Consider the following 8,284-nt stretch of genomic DNA (forward strand, 5'->3'; position numbering starts at 1 on the left):
CCGCCTGCCTCCGCCTCCCAAGTGCTAGGATTAAAGGCGTGCGCCACCACCGCCCGGCAACTTAAAAGGTTTTAAGCATTTTTTTTTTCTGCTTAGAATTTGTGATCTTTCCCCCCCTCTTCTTTAATAAAATATTCTTCAACGGCTTTGTTCTATGTGAAATGTGATTTTACTCTGCCCGTCTAACAACAAGTAAATTTATAAAATTAAGCATGTGATAGATAATGTAGGTAATGTGTGATTGATAGCCTAATCGCTATTTTTAATTTTGTTCCCTTGGGACTATAATTTAACCACAGCATTTCTTCCTTCCCTTTCTTCTAAACCCTTCAATATACCCTTCCCTATTCTACTTCAATCCCCTGCCTCTTCTTCCCTTAATTGTTGCTGCATGCATATATGTGGATGTCTATGCATCTATATTCCTAGATGTGACCTGCTCAGTCTGTGTAGTGTCATTTGTATGTCTGTTTTCAGGGCTGATGGGGATCACCTCTGCTGCTCCCAGCTTCCCTCCGTTGCCTGCAGGTCTTTGTTTAGGGTAGAGGCCTAAACAAAGTCTCTGCTTCTCAAAAGCAGAGAAGGCTCTAAGCAAATAAACAGTAATGTGTGTTCATAGGTGATTGGGGGTGTGAGGATCCTGGAATGTCTTCATTTTAATCTTCTTATTTGTATTTCTTTTATTTTAACAAAAAATAAAGTTACACCTTTTGTATCAAAAACCTAGTAACTAGGAAATCTTGAACGTGGGGGGAAATCAGTATTAGAAAACTGAGTAGTACGTGGGTTGGATTAATAGAGGCACCAGGACTTCTTCCAGGAAGCCATAGTGGCCCCACTGGGGTTAGAGAGACTGAGTGAAGGAGCAGCTACAGCAGAGCTTTGTGGTAGGAGTGTTTTTAGGTCACTAATCTTTTAAACAGCATGATGAATAGTTTGAAAGGAAATTTTAGTGTGGGGATGTCAGTAAAAGCTATCTATGCCTTGGGCTAAGAAAAAAATGACTGCAAACTTAGATTTATGTATTTATTTATACATATATATGCATATATTTTTCATACCCAGTCAATTGATTTTTAAATATCAGTGACTCTGTTGAACTCTGTATGCAGATAAGGGGTTGCATATTTGAGCAGAGGAAGAGAGACTAATTTCCATAACAACGAGTCATAAACTGAAGAAAGTGTTACTACTGACTGTCTCACTGTCTTGACTTTGACAAAATATGAAACAGTGGTTTCCAAGACATCAGAGATCCTATGAAGAGCAGAAGCAGCAAACGGCAGGAAGTGCAGGCCAGGATTCGTTAGGAATTGAGACACCGGCTGTGTGTCACCAGGAGCTTGAAAAATTAGCTGGGCTGCTGGAGAGGAACATTTGTCTGCATATGATGGATGGAAGGGATCAAAGCGCCTGCGTTAGCAGAGGTCTTTGAATCTAAATAAGCTGCTTAATATTGCTGAGCAGAAAAATAAATCTAAGTATTTTAAGCTTTCTCCTTAGAAGGTTCAAACAAAAGGAAAAAAGATGAAAAGTAGAAACATTGTGTGGCCTGCATCTGAGTAAGGTTAACAGTCATCAGAAGAGCTAAAGACTTTTCCACAGTTTTACACGAGAGCGCGCGCGCGTGCACTCGTGCACACACACCCATACCTACCCACCCACCCACACCCATACACACACACACACACACACACACACACACACACAGTATTTTGATCATTATCACCTTTTATCCGTTCTTCCCTACAAGTTCCTCCCCTTCCTCCTAATTCCACTTATTTAGTCCCACAGATTATCTGTAAGGATGCTTCCCAAGCATGGGTTGGAGTTCTTTTCTAGAACAAGGACAACTTCACCGTAGCTTCAATCTCAGGAATATGGTCCCTTCATTAATGAGGGCTTGGTTGCCTGTAGGTCCCTTCAGTAATGAGGCCTTGGCTGCCTGTAGAAACAGAGCCTCATAAGCTCATTTCATTCATTCCTGATGGATTATTGAGTGGCCTGGATATCCTGCTCCTTTAGCACCCTGATCTTTCTTACTCCCTGAGCCATGGAGGGGGGAGATTAAATGTCCCTGTGAGGATCAAGCATTGGCAAGTGCTCATTCTCATCCCTTTGACCTATTAGGAGTCTCTGCATTCAGTGCCAGTCACTGCAAAGAGAGGCTTCTGTAACCAAGGCTGCGGGGTAACACTAATCTATGGGTATAAACAAATATTTAGAGGACAGTTTGAGAAGTTTACTTTCAAAACATGAGTGTTAGCTTCCCACCTAGGACCAAGAACCTCCCCAGTCATGGGCTTAGAACCAGGTTTACAGTATAAGTTCTGTCAGGCTGCTGGCCTGAAAGCAGTTATCCTCTTAAGAAATATTCCGCCATTTCCCCAGTGGGAACACCTTTCCAGGCAGTTGACATTTTACCACACAGTTTCCACATCTGGGTAAAGGCTGTTGATAACTTTCTCCCTTCCAAAGCCGGAATAGTACTTTCCAGCACAGTGAAAGCTAATCAGCAAGGAAGAAGTTTCCAGATCAGTATAATAGGCTTGATCTCTCCATGTGTTGATCTCTCCGTGTCTGTGGGACTTCCCATCTACTTTGATTGGCAACTAAAAGCAATGACAATAGTCTGAATTTGTGGGGGATCTTGGTGCCCCTGACTGATAACTCATAGGAGATCTGACTCAAGCACTGGGAGTTTTGTATAATAACTTTTGATTTCCTTATTATCAACTCAAGCAGCGTGCTTCTCATCACACTTTTTAAATTCTGTTAATTACCTTACAAAGATCATTCAGTCACCTTACAGAATAGTAGATTTCCATAGGTAGGACTTTTTCATGCACTCTTCATGATAGGTCTTACCTACCTCCCCCACCACTACTTAAACCTTTCCACCTCAAGTGTTTTCACCTACATTCGTGTCACATATATTCTGTTCCCTCCCCCAACATCCCTAAGTCCCCTTCACCTCTATGTTTCTTGCCTTTATAGAAGCCTTACAAGTTTGAAAAATGCTTTTCTTTAAACCGTTTTTTTTTTCTTTTTTTTTAAAGAGAAAAGCTGCCCCCATAGGGCAATTGCTCAGTGTAGAGGTAAAGCATTGGCCTAAGATGAACAAGGCCCTGAGTTCCACCCAGCACAAGAAAGCAGGGAAGGGAGTGGGTGAAGCCAGCATTGGCTCCATTGTCGATATCTTTTAGAACTAGTGATTGTGTAAAAGTTTTCTTCTAAACAAACTGAGATGTCAGCACAGTGCCTCCAGGGATTTACTTTGGTATTACTTCTCTAAGCATGGGTCAGAAAGGACAAGACTGCTAATCTATAAGGAGAATAAGATGTGGGGACTAAACAACTTACCATTTATGGTAGACTTCTACAAATTTGGGAAGATGTGATAAGATGTGTACTTAGCCTGATGAGGGCAAAGCTCTGCTGGCATCTTTACACCCTTTGAAGGCGACTCCAGAGCTCAATGCCTCTGGCTGCTGGTGCTTCCACATTCCTCCTCCCTCCACATTATGTCTATCAGGGGTGTTCAGCCTTTTGATATTGTGAAATGCCGTCATCAGCAAATGGGTTAGGCCTCATTCCCAGACATTCCCCACTTGTGGGACTCAACATGTCCTCTTCAGACTTACCTGAACTGTTCCCCCTGCCTCCCGCCTCCTCCCCATACACCTCCTCCACCCTCCACAGTCATGGCCAGCTTCATCCTCTCCAGCAGGGAAGGCTCATTACTGCCAGCCAGAACCTCTGCTGTCTGAAGTTGACTCTGAACTCCAAGCCTAGTGTATACTGGCATGATCTTGAGGCTTGCCTCAGTTCCAATTGCTGCTGTTCACAGTAGGGATTTGTTTTAAATACCCAGGGAGTGTAACTCCTGTCTCTCTTCTTTACCCAGTAGATAAGGCCTCAAGATCATACCGATGCACACCCAGGCTTGGACAAGAGGTTGTTTGATTGAAAAAGAGCCAAATTGGTAAAGTTGCATACTAATTCAAGCCTGGATCCTAGAGGAGCTGAACATGCCATTCTGAGCACCAAGAGCATCAGGTTACCTTGGCTGATCCAGAGAGAGCTTTCTGAGCGTCCATGGTTGACAGTGGCTCTCCATTCCTACAGTTCCACACATGCAAGTACCATTTCAGTGGGACTGTGGGAAGGAGGGTGACTTGGTCCCAGGAGAGGCCTGTGGAGTCCTGCCTCCTCACTCCATGACTCTGGACTCTTTTTCTAAAGCAGTTTCTTCCAGACTGAATCATTTCCTCAAGGAAGCAGAGGGTTGGGGATAGTGGGCAGCTTATGAGCCTCGGGAAGTAAACAAACTTCACACATCTAGATTTAGCGCTGAAAACAGGATAAGCACACTTACTAATTAAAATGTCTATAGGAGCAGTATTAGCATGCGTTCTAAAAATTACAGCTTTGATTCAATACAGATTTGATTTAATCCCCTCTGTAAGCCATGATTACACTCTAACCCCTTTTAGTATTTTTGAATAAAAGCAAAATCCATTTTTCATCTTTAATTCTAAATTTAAGTTTGTCTGAATATTTCATAGATACTTCATGTGGCTAGAAGTCTGTCCCTCCCCCACCCTGTGTAAACCACGAAAGGGAGAAGGTCCGAATGGGCTAGAGCTTAATTCCAGCTCTGTAGCTCTCTGCTTTGTGAGTTGGGCCCTGCTATCTTGTTCTCTCAACCATGGTATTAAACAGACAAAGCTCCTGGGCATGACCAAAAGGGCAGTGTCATTTGTCCCCCGTTCCCTTTACTCCTGCCCACTGGTTAATTTTTCTACCATCCTTCAATGGTAGCTTTATACATCTCTCAAATTTTTGTGTGTAAGTAATAACACTGCTTTCTACGCACACATTCCATATCTGTTATGACTTAGGTGCCGGTACCAGCTAATGTATCCATTATCACACCCAGAGTCAGGGCTGTTGTCCTCCCACAAGGTGGCTGGCTGACAAAGACTGCATAACAGTCAGGGCGAGGTAGGAACGTTGCATGTGACTTCTCTCTACTCGCTTGAAATGCTGCAAAGCTTGAGAAAGGGAAAGATGTGGTGACTTGAACGGTACTGCTATAAGGATGCTTTGGTGTTTGCTTGCAGAAGAGATTTGAGGCTAGTCTTTCTCCTACGTACTTTGCCTTCACCAGTGAATCCCTTTACCCTGCATCCTTGCCATGGCCTTTCTTTGGCAACTTACTTTATAACCCTGTTTGGTGGGATCCATTACCCTTCCCTGTGTGAGATTTATATGTCTCTGGGCCAGTGATCCTATGTTTGCATTCTCTGTGCCTTTGTCTCTCTTTATTCTATCGCTCTCTATGTCTGTCTGTCTGTCCTTTTCCTCAGAGTAGATAGGTTGTTTTTTTTTTTTTTAATTAAAACATTTGTGTATACATGCTTTGTCTGTGTGTGTCTATGCACCATTTGCATGTCTGGTTCCCCAAAGAGGCTGGAAGGCACATCTGATACCTTCTAACTGGAATTGTAAACAGTTGTGAGCCACCACTTAGATGCTGAGAATTGAACCTGGGTTCTCTGTAGAAGTCAAGTACCCTTAACTGTAGAGCCATCTCTCTATCCCCTAACTATGATTTTCCAAGTAAAGGATTGCAGAGACCTTTCAAGATATATACAAGGAGAATAGGCACAGGTCTACCTTGTAAGATTCTATGAAGAGTGACTGGCTTGTCACAGGGTGACATAGCCACACAGGTGACTACCCTGATCTACAGAGCAGGCCGAGTGGGGCTGGGACTGGAGAAACTAGGAGGATTTGGTTTTCTGCTTCTCTGCTCTACTACTTGAGAGTGTTGTGCTTTATAAAAAGATAAACCAGGAATATGTTTGGTGGTGGCACTGGTGTGGGGGAAGAGGGTGCCTCTGCAGGCCCATGCTGAGGCATCCCTTCTCCCTCAGAGGTACCAGTCACATGATGGCTTAGTACAGAATAGATTATATTCAGGGAATAGAGAAGGGAGGAGAGGTGGGGGGAAGGAGAGAGACAGAGACAGAGATGGAGACAGACAGACAGAGACAGAGACAGACAGACAGAGACAGAGAGAGAAAGAGAGAGAGAGAAGATGGCCATGAATATGTGGAGAGAGGGGGAGGGGAATAGGAGCAAGAAAAAGCAAGAGCAAGAGAGTTAAGTGGGAGGAGGAGGCAAGCAGCCTTTTAAAGTGAGTTAGGCACACATGGTTGTTGCCAGGTAACTGTGGGGCGGAGCCTAGACTAAATGCCAAAAGATAGGATGTGGCTAAGGAGAAGCAGCATCACTGCCGTTTCTTTGCATTGAACTTCAACTACAGGAAACACAGAAATACTGGTCTTTCTTGACATTTGGTCAAGCTGAAAGAAGTAGTCAGTAGACCACACAACCTTGGTGAATAGTGGCAGTAATCTATAGTTTAGTCAGTGAAATTGGTGAACTTCTAAAATCCAAGTGTAAAGGATTTGGCGGAGATTTCAAATGGAATTGGAAGATCAATAGAGATGAAAACACAGGGTCATTTGCCCACAGACTGTATATGTCTGTCAGCACTTACACTGTTGTCCATTTCAGACATGTGTCTGTGTTCTGAGTGTGTCCCAACCCTGAGCATGCCTGATTGCAAGGGCTCCATGAACCTGAACTGATGCTGACATCTATAGTCACCTGCTGGGGTTCATTCCCCTCATTCAACAAAGGTTCTGCCATATTTTAGGGAGTCACATTTCTCTAGTTTTTATAAAGCTTTCTCAATCAGAGGAAACTTCATTCAAGATGACCCCACCAGCACAGCTACCCATATTTACTGACCCTGCCGATTCTTCCCGTTCATGTGCGGGACTGCCTCTCCCCATCTCTGGGGGCCTTCCTGTGGTTTGGTTCAAGTTCTTGCTGACCAGCTCAGCTATGCCTCCTTTCTCTCCATAGCTGTATGTAAACCTCATCATACTGTACACACTGTCATTGAACCACATTGATGTCATTGATGCTATGTCCTCTGGACTTGCACCACTTTAATTTGGCCTCATTGATGTCTTCTCACAAATCATGGAGCCCTAAGCCTCCCCAGATGGACATTATACACTGGCTGTTGAGCCTCTGATCCTGATCATCCTTTAGATGCTTATTCTGTCTTGACACTGTACACTGAAGTGGAGAACATTACTCGGCACTGTACAGTGATGTGGAAAACAGCTTCAGGAGGGAAAGAGGAAGTCAGTGTTCATGGAGACAAGAACAAAGAACAATAAACCTGAACCAGCTCCGTAGCCTACCTTTGGAAGTGTAGAGCCATGCTATGTGTCAACTCCCCCACTGAGGGATCTGCCATGACCTGGACCACACGAGAGCTGCTTTTCTCCCACTTCTCTGTTTGCTTTCCCCTTATGTTTCCTGAAGTCAGAGATAAGACTTATAGTTTGCTAATAATGGGTCACATTGGTTTGGGGAAAGCATTGTTCCAGACCTTACCTTCTCACTGAAAACCATCACGATGCCTCAAACTATTCTGCACAGCACACCCACCCCACTTACTAACCCGGGCAACAAAAGGAACGGCTGATATCTAGGTAGCATGAGGTAGCAGTGGGTAGTTGGTGCAAGGTGAGCTCTGGCTTGTCAAATGTTAGATTAGGATTCATTTTAGTTGGATTGCTTAAAAATTATTTTTAATACATCCAATGATGATATATGTCTTAATTGCATTTGCAAAATTAGTCTGATAATCTATAGGTTTTTAAAACTCAAGTCTTAGCTTTGGAACATCCTATTATATTTATGTTTGGTTTGTACATGCATGTAAGTTGGGGTTGGAAGTTTACGAATAATATAGGTAATTTGTGACCATCTGTGGAGCTGAAAATGAAATAGATCTTGTGTGTGCAGGGGAGAGAGGGTAAATGTGTAGAGTGTGTGTGTGTGTGTGTGTGTGTGTGTGTGTGTGTGTGTGTGCATGTTCTTGGAGGAGGAGGAAGAGGAGGGAGGAGAAAGGAGTTTGCATACTGTTTTTAGAATTTAGAGTTTCTGACTTGTCAACATTACAAATGATACTGTATATTTATAAAGATATTTGCATATCTTTTATCAGATGAATGTTCTTGGTCAATTTAATATTCCAGATATTACTTGGAAAATAAATTAATATTTGAGACTGAGATGAAAGCTCAGGGGAGTTGGCTCACTGTTAGTTCTGGGTCCTCTGGGCGGTAGGGTTGTGACCTTTAGAGTTACTGCGGCCTGTAGTTAGATGAGCAGTGCAGAGCCTCCCTTT

The sequence above is a fragment of the Mastomys coucha genome, unplaced genomic scaffold (genome assembly GCF_008632895.1).
Source record: "Mastomys coucha isolate ucsf_1 unplaced genomic scaffold, UCSF_Mcou_1 pScaffold13, whole genome shotgun sequence".
Lineage (NCBI taxonomy): Eukaryota > Metazoa > Chordata > Mammalia > Rodentia > Muridae > Mastomys > Mastomys coucha.